Raw genomic sequence first — 19404 nt, forward strand, 5'->3', positions numbered from 1 at the left:
TCTCATTCACTGATCTGCAAGGATCAAAATTGAAGTCCAGGTTTTTCCTTGTTTTTTGGTTGATTTTGTGCATTTTTTTTGCATGCTTTGAAGGGAAGGCTTACATTTAAAAATAATTATTTGGTTTTTGGAACTTTTATTCTGGTTTAGCTGGCTTGGGGCTTAGATAAATGAGAAAACCAGAACAGTAATAATGGAATGCAGGCGAAATAAAAATGCTATTTAACCATCATGTTCTAGATGGGCTCTTAATGGTATTTTCTCCCCCGACCGCAGAAAAATGAACCAGGGAATTTACATTTAATGGTTTCACTACTAAGAATTCTCAACACTCTCAAAACAGACTGAAAATAATAAAAGTAATGCAAGAAATGGCTGATTTTGATTATCTTCTAGCAGATGCAAGTATCCATCTACTTCATCCACCACACTTTAGGCCACAGTTATTTTACTAAAGAAAACTTCCTTAAATATTTTCCATTTCATTCAATATTTCTGGCTCAGCCTCGATGCAATAACTTGCCCTGAAAAGGCATTGGTTGTGCTTGAAGCAGGGCACAGAAAGGAAGTGTTTCATTCTTTGGAAGAAGGAACTGGTTTATTTGATGTGAATGAAAATGGATCCCTCCTCTGTGGCAAATATTTGTGTTAAAGCCAGCCTGGCTCCTGCCTCACACCCATCCTTCATCCCTGCTGCTCATGTCTCCAAAGCATGAGACCTCCAAGGAGCAACAGGCGTTCCCCTGTGTCATAGTTTAAAAAAAAAAAAACAACTATTTTTTTCCTCTTGGAAATCCCCATAACCCTAACAAGAAGGATTTCTCTCCCTATGTAAACTGAAAAAAAATACTGTTTTAAAGGTAATAAACTGACTAGAAATTTGAAGTTTTGCTTCTCTGCATTATCAGTAGAAAAGAAAAAGTTGTGTGGGGAGGAGGAGTAGTCTAAAGAGTTTGTTTTAATTCTTACTGCTTATTCCCTTTTAGTTACTGATAACAAAATTTTCTTTATACCTTTTTAAAGTTTTGAGCCTACTTTACCTTTCTCCTAATCCTATCTCACAAGAAGAAATAAGTGCATAGGTAATTAGCCAGCTCTAAAACCCACCACACTCATCAGTACATTAATTAGGAAATCTCACAATTATGAAAATCTTAAATTAGAGAACCAAAACCACTACACTCTGAAATTCCAATCTGGAAAACACAGATTTAATTTTTTCCATCACCCAAAAAAAAGCTCCCAAGGTGGATGAGGTCACAGCTCCCAGCCAAGACCATGGGGTGCCCCAATCTTTTTGTGAAAACGTGATTCCAGCTCCCTCAGATGGGAAATCAAAAGAAACTCCTTGTTTTTTCTGGCTGAGCCTAGGAGAGCCTGGTCTGCCCAGCATTCCCATTTAGGAATTATCTTTTCCTCAGACTGCTGATTCTTTGATTCTTTCCTGCAAAGGTTGGGATTAAATCATGGGATGGTATTTCTTGTTGGGACTCAGATGTTTATTTGTTTTTACCCATGTCAGTCTCACAGACCCTGAGTTCTGCAGCAGTTCACTCTAACAAACTAAAAATGGAGCTCCATCTCTCTCTACAAGACCTTTTAAAGATAAAGTGTCCAATTGAGTAATGACACCTAAATTATTTTTACTTTTAACTTAATAACCAACCACTCGTGGTTCATAATGTGGACGCTTTTATCCAATTACACAAAACCACCCAAACCCATGGAGAAGAAGGAGAAGGAGAAGGAGAAGGAGAAGGAGAAGGAGAAGGAGAAGGAGAAGGAGAAGGCGAAGAAAGAGAAGAAGGTGAAGAAGGACCAGCCTTTGCCCTAAAACCTCTGTCTTGCTTTATATATATTACTGTATTCTAAACCCTTCAACTCTAAGTTTTTCACCCTGTGATATTCCACGCTTCAATTCAAACTCCACCCCCACAATCCCAGTTCTGTCATTCCATTTTGGAAGCTTCTCCATGGCCTCAGGTCAATGCAGTGTTCTCCTGGGGGTCAGTGCCTGGCAGCACAGAAAGGCTGAAATTCTCAGTGACCAACACCAGACCACTCAGGGATGCTGAGAGAACAAAGCTCCCACCTGGGCTGTGAGCAGTGGGTGCAGCTCAAAGCGTTTGGGAATCTGCTTGTCCAGCACCTGAACTCAATCCCTGTCCATGGTGTTTGTCCAGCTCCAGTTGTGACATTCCCTTGGCTCAGGAGAGCAGCTGGGAACAGCAATTCCTGGGATCTGAACTGCTCTGAAAACCCTGGAAGATGAGCTGCTGCTGTGGCTTTGAGAGGGAGCCAGGAAATCTCACAGATCATGGAATAGTTTGGGTTGGGAGGGACCTCAAAGCCCATCCAGTGCCACCCCTGCCATGGCAGGGACACCTCCCACTGTCCCAGGCTGCTCCCAGCCCTGTCCAGCCTGGCCTTGGGCACTGCCAGGGATCCAGGGGCAGCCACAGCTGCTCTGGGCACCCTGTGCCAGGGCCTGCCCACCCTGCCAAGAACAATTCCCAATTCCCAATATCCCATCCATCCCTGCCCTCTGGCATTCCCTGTGTCTTGTCCCTCCAGCTCCTGACAAAGAGCCCCTCTCCATTTTCCTTTAGGCCCCTTCAGATCCTGGAAGGATTAGAGCAGACAGAGCCTTGGCTCATCCAAACCTTGACCTCAGCACCAGGAGTCTCCGTGCCACATCGAGGTGACACCGAGCCACCCCAGAGCCTGGCACAGAGGGTGGGACAGTGCCCAGCACCCCCAGAGCAGCACCAACCCCTGGGCACTGTCCCATCCCAAGGGTGGAGCACCTTCCACCTCTCACTGCCAGCCCCTGCTCACCCAGCAGGGCACGGGGAGAGCTTTGGGCCAGCTCTGACAGACAGGCCATGTCCTTGTCCCCTGCCAGGCTGCTGGCAGCTGGCACCTGAGCAGCTCACCCACAGCGTCCCGAGCCACCCTTCCCCTTCCCTGAGTCCCCTGCAGAGGAGGGGAATGGAAGTGAGAAGCAAACATGCCAAGGAACTTGAAAAGAAGCTTTCTACTCATTACACTGCTTCAAAATTTTATAAACAAGAGAAGGCACCAGACCCTGCCACTGATTAGGTTAAATTAATTTAAAACAGAAGCAAGCAGTGCTTGTCTACGAGCTCCAGTTACCTGGAAACACAGATAAACCCAAAACACACTTTTCAAGGGCAGCAGGCACTATAGCTAGGGTTGAGGGTTTTTTTCAGAAACTTAGTCCTCATGGAAAAATACAAATCTGGAAATGGCTTTTATTAGCAAGTTAATAATATACTGAAATACAAATATACACTCAGTCTTTAATTAGATTTCACAGAATTAAGTCAAATAATATATATATATACACCTAACTGTTGTGTAACAGCCGTTCACTAATCTCTGCTGTTTCTTTAAAAGTAACTTTGAAGACAGAAAAGAGTCAGGAATGGATCTGTAATTTGGAGTTTCCCTAAGAGCCAAATGAAATTGAAGAGCAGAAACCACAATAGTTTTGGGGTTGCTGGCAAAATCAAAATCCCACGTGCAGGAATCTCAGACATGAACAGGGCCAAGTATTGTTGGGAACATAATCCCATACACAAACCTGTCCTATTTTCTTTTGGGTTAATAACCTGAATGTAAGGTCCTTTTTACAGGAAAATGGACATGTACTCAATGAACCAGCCTAACCTTGTGGAGCTAAAGAACTAGGTCATCTTTGCAATAAAGCTGCATTCGTCTTTGTAGATAAAAAGCTGATGTTGCAAGAAGAAAGAGGCAGCAGAAAAGTTGCTGACAGTGGGCAGTGCCCAGCACCCTCATGGGGAAGAACTTTTCCCTGAGCTCCATCCCAGCCCCTGACACAGCTCCAGCCCTTCCTGGGATTCTCACAGACTCACCTGCACCACTCACAGCTGCTTATTGGTAAGAAAAGTTAAAGAGATTCCAGATTTTTAGTGTACCACAACCCTGTCAACAAGTGGAACTCCTTATTTCTTTCCTATGAACCACCTAAACCTTGACTTCAGGAAAGTTTTGCTGCAATGATGGCAAATGTTAGCAAAGAAACAACCCCTGGGTATCTGCTGAGCAGTGAGGATGATTTCACATCTGAAAGGAGGAATTAAAAGTCACACTCCAATGCTCTCCATGTCCAGGCTGTAACAAACACATTGGTGCTGTCTGGTGAAAACAAACACAAGTTCTGGGTTTGAATTAATTGTTTCCCATATTTTTAATATGTGCACTGTAGGGGGCTTCCCAGGACTGTGATTCAATGGGGAAAATACAATTTCTGAAGGTACAAATAGTCTGAAATAGAATCCCAGGATGGTTTGGATTTGAAGGATCTTAAAGCCCATCCAGTGCCAGCCCTGCCATGGCAGGGACACCTCCCACTGTCCCAGGCTGCTCCCAGCCCTGTCCAGCCTGGCCTTGGGCACTGCCAGGGATCCAGGGGCAGCCACAGCTCCTCTGGGCACCCTGTGCCAGGGCCTGCCCTCCCTGCCAGGGAACAATTCCCAATTCCCAAAATCCCATCCAGCCCTGCCCTCTGGCACTGGGAGCCATTCCCTGTGTCCTGTCCCTCCAGACCCCTGTGATCAAACAGCATCTCCAGGAAAAGCCTGGCACAAAAGCATTCCAAAGGTTCCTTTCCAGGACACATCTCCGAGTTTCCATCCTCAGCCAAAGCAGAGTTTGTGGTTCCTTGTCCCCTGCAGTGTGTGGCTGCTCCCAGGACAATCCCAGGTACCTGGGTAAGCTCCTCCTCCTCTGGCTGAATTGGGCTCATTTTGGAATGAGGAGCTGCAAACCTTGGTGCTGTTTTTTATAGCTTGTCCTACAGCTTTTATAGCTTGCCCGACGTCAGAGAACCATGGAATGTGGCACTTATTTGAAATTAATTCCAAGAAATAGCTGAACTCACACCTGTAGCTCACCAGCCCTTATTTTTCACTTGCTTAGACTGGACAACCCTGTGTGAAGCAGATTTGCTGCAGGATTGCAAAGAGAATTGCTGCAGTATTCCATGGGAATTGGCTGCAGTATTCCATGGATAATTGCTGCAGTATTGCACAGGGATTAGCTGCAGTATTCCATGGAGAATTGCTGCAGTATTCCATGGGAATTGGCTGCAGTATTCCATGGATAATTGCTGCAGTATTGCACAGGGATTAGCTGCAGTATTCCATGGAGAATTGCTGCAGCATTCCATGGAGAATTGCAGCAGTATTGCAAGGGGACTGGCTGCAGTATTCCATGGAGAATTGCAGCAGTATTGCATGGAGATTTGCAGCAGTATTCCATGTGGACTGGCTGCAGTATTGCACAGAGAATTGCAGCACTATTCCATGGAGAATTGCTGCAGCATTCCCTGGAGGATTGCTGCAATATTCCACAGGGATGTGGGGTGGCTGCAGCAGCTGTTTCCAGCCAGCACAGCAGGAACTGCTGCCAGCACAGCCCTGGGTGTTGCTGTTTATTTACACAGCACCACTCACGAGCGCTGTGGTGCCTCACAAAGTGAAGCAGAAGAAGCAGCAAACACAAACTGGGGCTGTTTGGAGAAGGGATGACTTTGTCTCAGGTTTCACAGCATCAGTGGAGTCAGGGCTCCGGATCTCCAGAGGATCCCACCATGGGGTGAACCACAGCATGAACTGGGGGTTTGTACTTTGGGAGGCAGAAGAGGAGGAGGAAAAGGAGGAAGAGGAGAAGGAAGAGGAGGTTCCAGGTTGTCCCAGCTCAGCACAACACAGGGAGCATTGCCCTGACCAGGAACTGGTGTAACTGGGAGCAACCACCAGGGAAATCGGAGCTCTGCTCCTGCACTCCACAGAAAAGGGAGTCAGGGAGAAGAGAGCTGCAGAAGGGCTTTGGACAAGGGCCTGGAGGGACAGGACAAGGGGGAATGGCTTCAAACTGACAGAGGGCTGGGTTAGATGGGGTAGTGGGAAGGAATTCTTCCCTGGGAGGGTGGGGAGGAGCCTGAGAAGCTGTGGCTGCCCCCGGATCCCTGGAACTGTTCAAGCACTGGGCTTGGGGCACCCTGGGGCAGCAGAAGGTGTCCCTGCCTGTGGGAGGGATGGCACTGGATGGGCTTTAAGGACCTTTCCAGCCCAAACCATTCCATGATTCTGTCATCTCCAGCCACTCCTCAGCCACACAGGGTGGCCCAAAATGAAAACTCCCAGCAGTTCTCCAACCACTCCATGGCTGTGTCCAGTGCACATTTCAGCAAGTACAGGGCCATCAGTAATTGCTTCCCCACCACTGCACTGCTCCAGTGGGGACGGGGAAGGAACTGGGGATCTTTCTGTGGGAATTTAAAGTTCATAAAGCTGCTGGTGCCTGGCATAGATTCCAGGACTAAACAAAACCCCAAACAGAAGGTAGAAACTATCTAGAGACGGGCAATTCTCCCTGGAAAGGCAAAGAGAAGGCTGCTGTAGATGTCCTAGAAATAGTTTGGGAATATGGATTTGAACATTCTGCACTTGGAGAACAGCACTGGTGGAGTTTTGGTGAGGACAGCAGGAAGACTAACTGTATCCTACAGGAATGGGAGGAGATAAAGGCTTCAACACCTCCACACTGCTCCAACAGCTCCCACTGTCCCCAAGAGAACTGACAGCTACAGAACTGGAATTAACTGAGCAAGATTGTTTATCCAGGCAATAAATTCCTGTGGGCTGAGTTTTTCACCTGGAGAACAAGTGTCTGGCTTTGTGTCAACAACCTTTCTGTCTCTGCTCTGGCTGGACAGGGACTCTGATGACCCCAAAACCCACCTGATCCCACCATCCTCAAACCTCACCTCATCATCCCTAAAACCCACTTCATCCCAAACCTCACCTGATCCCACCATCCCCAAACCCACCTCACCCCAAACCCACTTAGTCCCATCGCCAAACCCACCTGATCCCGAATCCATGTGGTCCCACCATCCCCAAATCCTACCTGATCCCAGACCTCATCTGATCCCACCATCCCCAAACCTCACCTCATCATCCCTAAAACCCACCTCATCCCAAACCCACCTGATCCCACTATCCCCAAATCCCACCTGATCCCAAACTTACCTCATCTCATCATCCCTAAAACCCACCTGATCCCAAATCCACCTGATCCCACCATCCCCAAATCCCACCTGATCCCATCATCCCCAAATCCCACCTTATCCCAAACCTCACCTGCTCCCACCATCCCCGAACCCACCTCATTCTAGCATCCCCAAATCCTACCTGATCCCATCATCCCCAAATCCCACCTGATCCCAAACCTCACCTGATCCCAAACCTCACCTGCTCCCACTATCCCCAAACCCACCTCATTCTAGCATCCCCAAATCCTACCTGATCCCATCATCCCCAAATCCCACCTGCTCCCAAACCTCACCTGATCCCGCCATCCCCAAATCCCACCTGATCCCAACATCCCCAAACCCACCTCATCCCAAATCCCACCTCATCCCAAATCCCACCTGCTCCCACTATCCCCAAACCCACCTCATTCTAGCATCCCCAAATCCTACCTGATCCCATCATCCCCAAATCCCACCTGATCCCACTATCCCCAAACCCACCTCACCCCAAATCCCACCTCATCCCAAATCCCACCTGCTCCCACCACCCCCAAACCCTCACCCCACCATCCCACCAGGGGCTGGCTCAGTCCCGAAGCTCCTGGCTCAGGACGAGCGGGGAACCCTCAACCCCTTTCGAGCCATCAGCTGGGGCAGGGGAGGGAAGATCTCCTCTGCCAAGGCCGAGCCCCCTGTGGGGCGTTCTGGGGACCCCACACGGAGCAGCCGGGCCGGACGGACGCTGGGAGGATGTGGGGGAGGCCGCGATGTTTGGGGACCAACAGCGGTTGCCGGGGGCGACGCGGTCCCCTCCCGCTCTCCTCCCGTTGCCAGGCGACGCGGGGAGCGTTTCCCAAACCAAACATCCCCATCCCGCCTCAGCAGATATGTCAGCAGGGTATTTTCAGGAGCCCGGGGAAGGCAAGAGGGACAAATAACGCCTTTGCCATGGTAACTGCCGGGGGGGGGCGGCCCCGCGGGCGCCGCCGCTTTGGTTTGGTTGGGTTGGATTTTATTGAATTGTTATTTCAGAATAAACGGATTAGCGGGATGGGGGAGCGCTCGGCAAAGCAGATGCGCAGGAGAGAAATAGTTTTGTTCTTTTTGCTCGGTTGGGGTTGTTAAAAAAAAATAATATTAGGGAATTAAGGGTTTTTGGGGCTGGGTGCAGATGCTCAGGAGAGAAAGCTTTTTGTTCATTTGGGGTTTTTAAAAAATAATATTAAGTAATTAAGCTTTTTTGGATGTGGGTGCACACACTCAAGAGAAATCTTGTTCATTTGATGTTTTTAAAAAATATTATTAAGGAATTAAGATTTTTTTGGGGCTGGGTGCAGACGCTCAGGAGAGAAATCTTGTTAATTTGGGTTTTTTTACAAATAATATTAAGAAATGAAGCTTTTTGGAGCTAGGTTTAGATGCTCAGGAGAGAAATCTTATTCATTTGGGGTTTTTTTACAAATAATATTAAGAAATGAAGCTTTTTGGGGCTGGTTGCAGATGCTCAGAAGAGAAATCTTGTTCATTTGGGGTTTTTAAAAAATAATATCAAGTAATTACGTTTTTTTGGAGCTGGGTGTAAACTACTCACAGTGTTTCTGCACCCCTAAGCACACACAAGTCCCTCAGCAACTTCTCTTCCAACTTATGTCTTTTTTATCCCCTGTCTATTTGTAGATCCCTCCAAGTTTTCCAGCAGAATTTAGATCATTTCAGGCAGGGTTTAACTTACTTCAAACAGGTTTGCTTTTCTTGGTGGTGGCTGTGAATCCAGGCAAAGGCAGCCTGGCTGGGAAATGAGTTTTTGGGAGAGGGGCTGTGTGGTTTTGGAGTGTCCCCTGATTTGATGAAGAGGAGAAATTAATCAAAAGGATGTTTTCTTCTAGTGCCACGAACGTGGAAAGCTAATTTAAATTCTCCACATGGATTTTTTTACATTAGAATTTGAGGCAATTAATCATAAGCAAAAAATGTAGAGACACTCGGAGGATTTTAAGAGAGCTTGCTCTGGGGAAATAAAGATTAGAGAAAGGCTTTTGTTGGGCTGGTGGAAACATCATTGTCCTGGGTGCTGTGGTCTGATCTAACAAATAAAAGTTCTGCTGTGCTTGCTGATCATCAGTGAGAGCACAGACTGCTGTCACAGTCCCAACAGGAGCAGATCTGGGGCACAATTTGTCTCTCCAGCTTTTCAATTTAAGTTTAGGCAGCGGCATCACTTCAGTTCACCTTGGCAAGGATCAATAAAAGCTCCTCACTGGTGATTTCCGGGTGTGGGTGCTTTCACTGCTTCCTCTGGTGTTTTTCCAGGTGTTTTGCCACTGATTATAGAATCACAAAGTTTGGAAAAGACCTCCAGGATAAAGCCCAACCATTGATGGAATGCACAGTCCCACAGGGTGTTGCAAGCTTGGACTGAGGCATTCACTTCTCTGAGGCACAAAGAGCTGGAGTCACTCATCCACTGGATGAAAAATAAAAGTCACAATCCTGAGCACGTTTTAAATCAAGTCTTCCAAAATTTTGGTTCTTTAAGGATTTTTAATCCTTAAAGAACCAAAATTTTGGAAGACTTGATTTTTAATCCTTAAAGATTTTAAGGCTCTTTTGGATCTTTAAGGATGTTTTCCCCTCAGTTATTGCTGACCCAGCCCCCAAACTACTCCTTGATCTTTTAGCATTTATTTCCTTCTCAGTGGAGCTGCCCTGCATCAGGAGAATTTATCCAGAAATATTCTGAAGGAGGCAACCAATCTTTTGGTGGAGATGTTCAGAGCAGCATTCATCAGAGAGCAACTACTTAGGGAAAACAAGAACAACTTAAAAATGACAACTGGAAATTAAAAAGTCATAATTTAAAGACTCTCTCTGGCTAAGGGATAACACAGACAGCACCTGCAGCTCTCTGAGGTGATCCAATAGCATTTACACTCATTAATGAAAAAATCCATCAAACCAAGCTCATTCAACCCCTGCCCATCCCACCACTGCTTTAAGGCAAACTTCAGCCCTGCAGCCTCCAAACTGTGTGAAAATAGTTAAAAGCTGACATTTGGCCAAGTGAAGGACTTCAAAAGAGAATTCTGGCCAGGACAGCAGAAGCAGCAAAGGTGGACGTGACCAACCTCCTGACAACTGTGGTCTCACTCAAAGCCCAGCCTGCAAAACCAGCCCAAACTCCCTGCCTAGATCCCCTTGCTCCTTACACCAGAATTCCTGCAGGGATATCTTTGCTGGCACTGACCCAAGAGCCATCAGCTCCTCCCAGAGTGTAAAAGAGACCAGCTGCCCTCATAGACCCACTAGATTTATTCCAAATTAAATCCAAGATGTTTCTCACTTCATTCCTTTCTCCTAAGTGCCCTTTTCTCTGCTTTAATATGCTAAAAATTACTGCTGGGATGAGGAAAACACATTAAAATGGAGAGTTCACACCTCTCAAGTGTGGATGGCAGTGGAGGTTTTAGGATTCCAGTTGCTGGAGTCCTGTAACTCCCACAAGTGCCTGACAAGGAAAAGGGTTTCCAGCTTTCCAACTTTTACTGAAAAAAAAGTCAAGAGAAGAACATGAATTCAGAAAAATCACTATTTAAACTGTCAACCTTCCTTTTTTTTGTCTCTCAGTGGGGTTTTAACCCGACTTTATACTTTGGGGAATGTCTGGTCTCGTGGGGGAAGGAGTTTACTTGCACTCATAGAATAGCTCAAATCTCCACCCCCTTTTTTCCCCCCCAAAGTTTCTTTCTACTTTTCCTTTTCAGAAGATGAAATGAACTTCTTACAGGAAGGAGAGCAATGTGAGGAGTGTTAAGTGTGATTGCAGAAGCTATTTCCAGTCTCTACAGCATTTACTGAGCAGTATATTGAAGAGGCCATGAAATGCTAATGATCTCCAGACTGCCAGAGATACCATCCTAAATAGAAGGAAAAAATCTCTTTGAGAGATTTTTTTTAATTTTTTTTTTGCCTATTCCATCTCCAGAAAAACCACACAAAACTTTAACACCTCCCTTTGGCTAAAGCTCTCCAAGTTACACTTGAAGAAAACCGAAAAGGAAAACCAGATGGGGGTGGGGGAGTGGATAAAGATGATCCAGAGCTAAAATATCCATTAGTAGGAAATTCCACCATCTCCTCCCCCTCCAAAAAAAAAAAACCAAACCCAACCAAACGGGCTGCATGGGTCAGATTCCACCCGCAGACCCAGGAACCAGCTCCAAACACATTCACTCAGCCCTTTTTATTCTCTTGCTTGTCTAAGTGGCTGCTAGGCAACCCCAGCAGCATCGCTGCTCTTATGCATTAAGTATTAACTATTATTTCATTCCTTCCCCCCCTTTTCCACAAAAAGGCAGCAAATTCGTGGCAGATCATTCTTTTCCCAAAAGGGAATCCTGGCTGAAAATGGAGCTGTGTAAAGGATGGATATTGCCAGTTTAGTTCCAGGTTGGGATGCATCCACCACCCTGTACTACCCACCTGGAGCTCTCCTTAGGGGATGGAAAACTCATTTTTGGTACACCAGGAGATGCAGCTGCTCCAAGCTAAGCTCTGGAGGGAACTGCAGTGCTGCCCACACAGGGAGCCAAAAATTCTGGTGTCAGTTTGGTGAAGTAGCAACCACCCCCACTGCTGCAGCCCTTGGGTCCATCTGGAGGAGGGAATTCTCCTGTGGGAATAAACCCTGCTTTTGCCAGAGATGGGCAGCAGGAAGGATGCTGCTGCCCTGCCCAGGGGAGGATTTGAGACACAATTCAAATCTCTGAGAGGCAGCTGTGGGAGCAGCATCCCCATCCCTGCCAAAGGCAACTCCCCCAGCCACTCCAGTGGGTTTTCATCTGAAGAAATAAACATCAAAATTGGGATGGGGCAGAAGAAAGCAGAAGCTGGTGGTGTTTAGAAATGGTTGGGATACTTCAGCTCAGCAAGGACATTCAGTGATGTATCGAGCTCCCCTCAGCCTGGTCCCTAACTTTGGTGACACTCCTGTACCATTACCAGGACAATCATCACAACAGAGGAGGAAGGTGCTGCTTGGGACAATAAAACCTCAGGAAAAAGTGAATTTTTCACCTGCAGGAAGACTCCAAGAAAGGAGAGGGAAGACTGCTGACAAGTAAAGACGGCACTCTTCCAGCCCAGTGACATTTCTGAGTAATTACAAACCCTTAGGATCCATTATAATGTTAATTTACAGGCCAGTTATTCTGGAGAAGTGTGATTAGATGTTGTGTAGCTACGATGCAGACTGGAAAGAATGCTAAGAATGCCTCCACTCCGAACTGAGCAGTATTGGACTAAACCCTTTTCTGACCCAGAGATGGGATAACTGAGAGGCATTTTAAAAACTTTTATTCCATTTTCAGTCTCATTTGAAGGGTGAGATAATATGTTACAATTCACACCATCACAATCTGAAGCCAAATATTTCCTAATAACAATACACTATAAGCTAGACTTCTATAGAATATACAGAGTTTTTCTTTACTTTCCTTCCATAATATATTTTCACTATAAGATAGGTTTCTTGGCCTATCAGCTTTTGTCACACCATAGTGCAAATTCCTTAAAATTAATAATCTAAAATTATTATTTGTGGGTCCTAACATAACATGTTCTTTTATAGTTTTATTTCTCTAAAGTATTTAGGGATTTTTGTAAGGTTATCTTTTGAAACTTGTTTCTAGTTCCATTTCTTTCTCAACAGTGCGTTGTCCTATTCTATGGCATTTCTAAGTCAGCATTTCTTATCTCAAGGTTTGTATACAGATGCACACGGTGAGCTTTCTGTCAGGTTTGAGAATTATCTACAAATCCATTTCCCACAGGCAGCAGCAGGAAGAGCAGGAGCTGGAGCAGAGAGGGGCATCCCACAGGGCTGGGCAGGATCACAGGCACAGGGCAGGTCCTGGCAGAAGGTTCAGGGCTCAGCCCCTCTTCTGCTGCAGGAGGCTCCAGAGAAGCTGCCAAGCAATGGGAATGTTCACACAATCCCAGCATGGGTTGGGTGGGAAGGACCTCAAAGCCCACCCAGTGCCACCCCTGCCATGGCAGGGACACCTCCACTGTCCCAGGCTGCTCCCAGCCCTGTCCAGGGCACTGCCAGGGATCCAGGGGCAGCCCCAGCTGCTCTGGGAATTCCATCACAGCCCCTGCCCACCCTGCCAGGAACAATTCCTGCCCAATCTCCCATCCAGCCCTGCTCTCTGGCAGTGGGAGCCATTCCCTGTGTCCTGTCCCTCCAGGGCCCTGTAACCAAACATCTCCAGGAAAATCCCGGCACAAAAGCATTCCAAAGGTTCCTTTCCAGGACACATCTCCCAGCCCCATTCCCAGTTTTCCATTCCCAGTTCCTTTTCCCAGTTCCCAGTTTCCCATTTCCACTTCCCATCCCCATTCCCAGATTTCCATTCCCAGATCCCATTCCCACATCCCACTCCAAACCCCCTTCCCATTCCCAGTCTTCCCAGTTCCTGTTCCAAGTTTCCCATTCCCAATTCCTGTTCCAAGTTTTCCATTCCCAGTTTCCCATTCCCAGTTCCTGTTCCAAGTTTCCCATTCCCAGTTTCCCATTCCCAGATTCCACTCCCAGTTCCCATCCCCATTCCCAATTTTCCATTCAGCCAAAGCACAGTCTGTGGTTCCTTGTCCCAGGACAATCCCAGGTACCTGGGTCAGCTCATCCTCCCCTGCCCGGGGTCCCACTGGTGTCACTCCTCACCTCTTCCAAACAAAGAATTCAGTATTTATCTCAGCTGGGAGCATCCTATTGATCCATGTCACCAGCCCAACTCAAGAGCCCAGGCTAAGTGTTTTCTCTAATACAGGCCAGCCATAAAATGTTTGTTTTTAAAATTATGAGCCATTTCTTATGTTCTAACCAATGTTATGTCCTTGTGTTTCCTATGCTGCTTATGTTTTCTAATATGAGCCATTTCTTATATTCTAACCACTGTTATGTCCTTGCATTTCCTATGATGCTTATGTTCTAATCAATATCAGTTGAGGATGACAAAAACTTTTAAAAAGGTTTAAAAGCATGACAAAACCTGTTAAAAAGTGTAAAAACTGAAACAAATCTCTTTATACACAATGCCTGCCCATTTCACAATGAAGAGAAGCAAAACTAGTAATTTTAATTTTTTTTTTAACATTAATGTCACAGCACATTTGGAAGCAGAATCAGGCGTAATTTCATTTCTGAAACCTACCCATTAAAAGGGCTGCCAGAGTTGATATAAATTTTCCTCTACAAAACAAATTGATTAAATGCAAACTGAGCTGGAGTCCCTAAAGCTTTGTCACAGCAAACTTCACGCAGCAGTTTTGCAATTTGCAGGTAGAAATACATCAGAACATTCATTTTCAGCCTCATAGCAGCACCTCGTTACTCTGCAAAGTAATATTTTTAAGCTATGAATAGGATCTAAATTATTCAGGGATGGAAAAAACAAATCCATCTCCTCTGGAAAGGAAACCACCAGCTGCTGAGAGCAGAGCAACTCTTCTCCTCAGGCCAAATAATCAGCAATGCAAATACCAGTGAGAAGAGCACTGTGAGCAAAGGAAAGGTTTTCTAGGAATATTCATGCAAGGAAAAAGGGTTTTGTAATATTTAGGGTGGAAGAGACCTCCCAGAGCATCGAGTCCCAGTTGTGACCGATCCCCAGATTGTCACCAGAGCACTGAGTGCCACGTCCAGGTGTGGACACCTCCAGGAAACCTCACCTGGCAGCACCTTCCAATGTTTAAATCCCCTTCTAGTGAAGAAATCCCTCCTAATGTCCAGGCTGAAAGGGTGCAGCAGGTCATAAAGTGTTGGTTTTTCTAGCTTTTACAGAGATGGGATAAATTAATTTTTAAATGATTTTTAAAAAATTAGAATTAAATTTGAAATTTTGAATTAATGGCAAATTTTTTAGAAATTAAAATTTTAATATTTTACATTTAATTTCAATGAAAATTAAATTACTATAAAAATAATTAAACAAATTAATAAAATTAAATTACACCATTTAAATCCATTTTAAATTAATTTAATTTAATTTAATTTAATTAATTTAAAACCTGCAGCGCATACATATAAATATACAAGACTATATAAACTCTCTACCAAGTTTTAAGAATTTTTTTACAAATCCGTTTCTCACATCAAAGGAGCAGAAAAGGCAGAGGGAGAAGGAATCTCCTCAGCATCACCTGAGGTTCTGACCCAGTCACACCTGGAACTGCTTCTTTTCATGGATATTTCAAATACCAGGGAGAGTTTAAATGAGGACAGGAAAAAAGGGGAAAGGGGGACATTTGCACAGATTTAATTATTTGAGCGCATAAAGGAAGGAATTTGCACAGATTTCTCTGAGCACACGAAGGAAATTTTCAGATTTAATTCTCTGAGCACACAAAGGAAGAAATTTGCACAGATTTTATTCTCTGAGCACATGAAGGAAGGAATTTTAAGATTTAATTCCCTGAGCACACGAAGGAGGAAATTTGCAGATTTAATTCTCTGTGCAAATGAAGGAGGAAATTTGCACAGATTTTATTCTCTGAGCACATGAAGGAAGGAATTTTAAGATTTAATTCCCTGAGCACATGAAGGAGGAAATTTAAAGATTTAATTCTCTGCGCACATGAAGGAAGGAATTTGCACAGATTTAATTCTCTGAGCACACAAATAGGGAAATTTGCACAGATTTTATTCTCTGAGCATATAAATGAAGGAATTTGCACAGATTTTATTCTCTGAGCACATAAAGGATGGAATTTACACAGATTTAATTCAATGAGCACATAAAGGAAGGAATTTTCAGATTTAATTCTCTGAGCCCACGAAGGAGGAAATTTGCACAATTTAATTCTCTGAGCCCACCAAGGAGGAAATGTCCACAATTTAATTCTCTGAGCCCACGAAGGAGGAAATTTCCACAATTTAATTCTCTGAGCCCACGAAGGAGATGGCAGCGATGGGGAGGAACCAGGGCTCTCCTCCCAGGTTCCCAGCTCTCTCTTGGCCACCCTGACATTGGCAAATTCCCACAAGGATCCCAGTTGCCAGTGCAAGAATAAACTCATTTTTGTTCTGAGCAAGGCCAGCCTCCCTTCCAGCCCCACCCCAGCTGACTCCAAAAAGTTTTGTGCTAAAACTCCAGAATCAGGAGCAGATCTTTCCTTGCTGGAACACCAAAGGAGGCAGGAGGATGCTCTCCATGCTCCTGGGTGGGAAATGGATTTGTAGAAAATTCTCAAAGCTTGACAGAAAGCTTCTGTATTGCCTCACCCTTCACATGAGACTGAAAATGGAATAAAAGTTTTTAAAATGCCTCTCAGTGGCCCCATCTGTGGGGCAGAAAAAGGCTTAATCCAACACTCCAGGGTATCTGTGCCCCCAGGAGCAGCAGCTGAATATTGTTGAAGATTACTGAATATTGCTGAATGTTACTGAATATTACTGAACATAACTGAATATAATTGAATATTGCTGAGTATTATTGAATATTAAGCACTCCCCAGACTTGCCTCTCAGTTGCCCCATCTGTGGGGCAGGAAAAGGCTTAATCCAACACTGGATATCTGTGTTTCCAGGAACAGCAGCTGAATATTGATGAATATTATTGATTATTACTTAATATTATTGAATAATGCTGAATATCACTGAATATTATTGAATATTATTAATATTATTTAATATTATTGAACATTATTGAATATTAAGCACCCCCAGACTTGCCTGAGGCATTGAGCCATTCTGGATTTTGTAAAATCACAGTGGAAGGGCACTGAAGCAGCAGCAGCAGCAGCTTTATTCTGCTGTGAAGAATATTGAAGAGCTTTCATCACATGAAGCACAGGGAGATCACTCTGAGGCACTGAGAGCCAAGACCTTGCTCTGTGTGGGCTGGGAAGCTTTCAAAGGATTTTTTTCCATAGGAAAAATTGCAGAGGTTTGATCAACTCACCTCAAGCTGATTCTCCTGCCTGAGTTGCAGAGCTTCAAAAGGATCAGAGGAATCAGCATTCAGGTTTTCCACTGTACTAAGGATTTACTCTATTTTTCCTTTTGAAATGATGAATGGCTTGTTTATCACCCCATTGTTGCTCTCTTAACTTTGTGACTGAATTGCATAAACCTGTATTTTAAAAGGTACAACCTAACACTAATCTGACATTCCATAGGGTAAATCTTTGCAGCATTCTTCCCAAACAGAAAAAGGAAAAAAAGTCCTGTAGGAAGGGCAGAGAGGACAGAGCATGAAACTCCACTTTATTCTGTTATTGAGGGATTGGGGTTTCTACAACATCCACAGTCACCCTTCCCTCCTCTCTGACTCACAGTCTCTGATGGGCCAGGAGCTGTGGGGATTTATGAGCCAAACGTGTTCCAACAGCTCAAAGCATTTTAGAAACAGCTTCCAGCAGCTCTGGAGAGCCTCAGAGCAGCAGGTAGCCAGGAAAGACCACGGTGCTGCCAATTTTAACAGCAGAATGATTTGTTCTCTTAAAAAAACTTCACCTTTCATTGGCTCCTTTATTTACCAAGGAGAGATTTGGGTGTGGAATAGAGGGATGAGTCTCTTCTGTGCAGCCAGATGGAATTCCAAACCCAGTTAGTTTAGGCAGGGAGTTAAGGGGAAGATGACAAAATATGTTTTCCATTAACGTAACAGCGGAAAACACGAGGTTTAAAATGCAGTATACAAACAATCACTGCTCTGCTACCAGAACCTGTGCCAACAGGAGGGATCTGATCGCCACAGTTAGCTTAAACCAACAGCGGCAGAGTTGGAAATCAGAAATTTGGTATTTTATTCTGAAATACTTGCTTGGGGTGCTACTTGCCATGAGACTTCAGTCAAAATAAGCTTTAGCAAATGCTAAGTTAAACGATCCCATCTGACTGTTTCAAAGGCAAAAAAGCCAAGTAGATTTTCTTAATCCTGAATTTCCAGTTGAGCCTTCCAGCCAAGAAGGGACATTTTTTGCTCTTATTCACCACGTGGTGCTAAAGTGAGTAGGGTTAGTGGCATAGGGCAGCAATCAAGATATTGACAGCGAATTTTAACTTTTTTTTTTTTTTTTTTTTACTGGAGAAGTTTTACTTTTGCAGATGGAAGGGAGAAAAAAAAGAGAGCACCATCATCTTCCCTGTGTGGGAAGGGAAGGGAAGGGAAGGGAAGGGAAGGGAAGGGAAGGGAAGGGAAGGGAAGGGAAGGGAAGGGAAGGGAAGGGAAGGGAAGGGAAGGGAAGAGAAGAGGAGAAGCTCTTATATTAACTTTCTGATGCAGGGAAAATTAGTAAAAATTTTATAAACCTGAGAAAAAAAAAGGTATAAAAATCACTGCAGAGTGGCCACAGGCTGTCAATTGTCACCAACTTCCACTTCACTGCTGTGCTACAATGGTTATAAACCTGAAGTGTAAAGTGGAAATTCATCCACAGACAATTTACTTTTCCCCAGCAGAATACTGCATGATGTTCTGGCTAATCACATAATTCAATCCTCATGTATTCAGAAAGCACTCAGAAATCAGGAGAATGCATTCAAAACGTTCACTGTGTGGAACATTTCGTTGCCCAAACATCACAATATAAATTCAAGCAAGTAGCTGCCAAAAGAAAAAGTTAGAACAGAAATTCCTTAATGATTGACTAAGGAGAGACTCATCACCAAGGTATTAAGTAATTCTTAGGGGAAAGTGAATTAGAATTGCAGTGTATGATGTATTAATTATTTGGTGGCAGTTGAAGAAAAAAAGCTTTTTTTTTTTTTTAAGGACATGAGGTTAGAATACAGCTGGAGGAATTTAATCCATTATATAAACTGACTTTAAAGGTGCAAAGAGGGAAATCTGAGTTTCACTGGGTGCTGCAAACAGAGTGATACGGAACAAAAAGTTTTACTCATCTGCAGTTCATTTTTGTTCCAAAACTCCCTTTTCAGAGCATTCTAGCCGTGTGTTCATCTGGATTGTAAAACAGCCTGAAGAGTGATACTGCAGGCACTTCAGCAAGAAATGCCCCAAGCACTATTTCCCCCAAATTTCTCAAATTAAACCATTTCTCCAGGGTTCTGTTGGCTGTTTTCCCTCTCTGAATTTTTTCAGCACCAAAACATGGCTCTGAGCATCATCTCTGCATCTCCACCAGCCCAAGCCCTGCGGGATCCCCACCCCCAGCAAACTGGGGGAGGAAATTTTTAAACAGGAAAATCCTCTGGAGAAGGGTTTTTACTGGGGGATCATTTTCAGAGAGCAGAAAGAAGCCAGGATGTCCCTTCAAACCAAACCATTCTGGGATTGTCTAAGTGCCTCTGCACA

General features: G+C 44.7%; 1 protein-coding gene across 11 annotated transcripts in view; it reads right to left on the reverse strand.

Moving 5' to 3' along the window:
* Positions 1-19404, reverse strand: part of LOC110478007 (DNA-binding protein RFX2) — a 76680-nt gene that overhangs the window by 43566 nt on the left and 13710 nt on the right. The window lies entirely within an intron of this gene.

This window comes from Lonchura striata, chromosome 28, assembly GCF_050655825.1.
Source record: "Lonchura striata isolate lonStrDom1 chromosome 28, ASM5065582v1, whole genome shotgun sequence".
Lineage (NCBI taxonomy): Eukaryota > Metazoa > Chordata > Aves > Passeriformes > Estrildidae > Lonchura > Lonchura striata.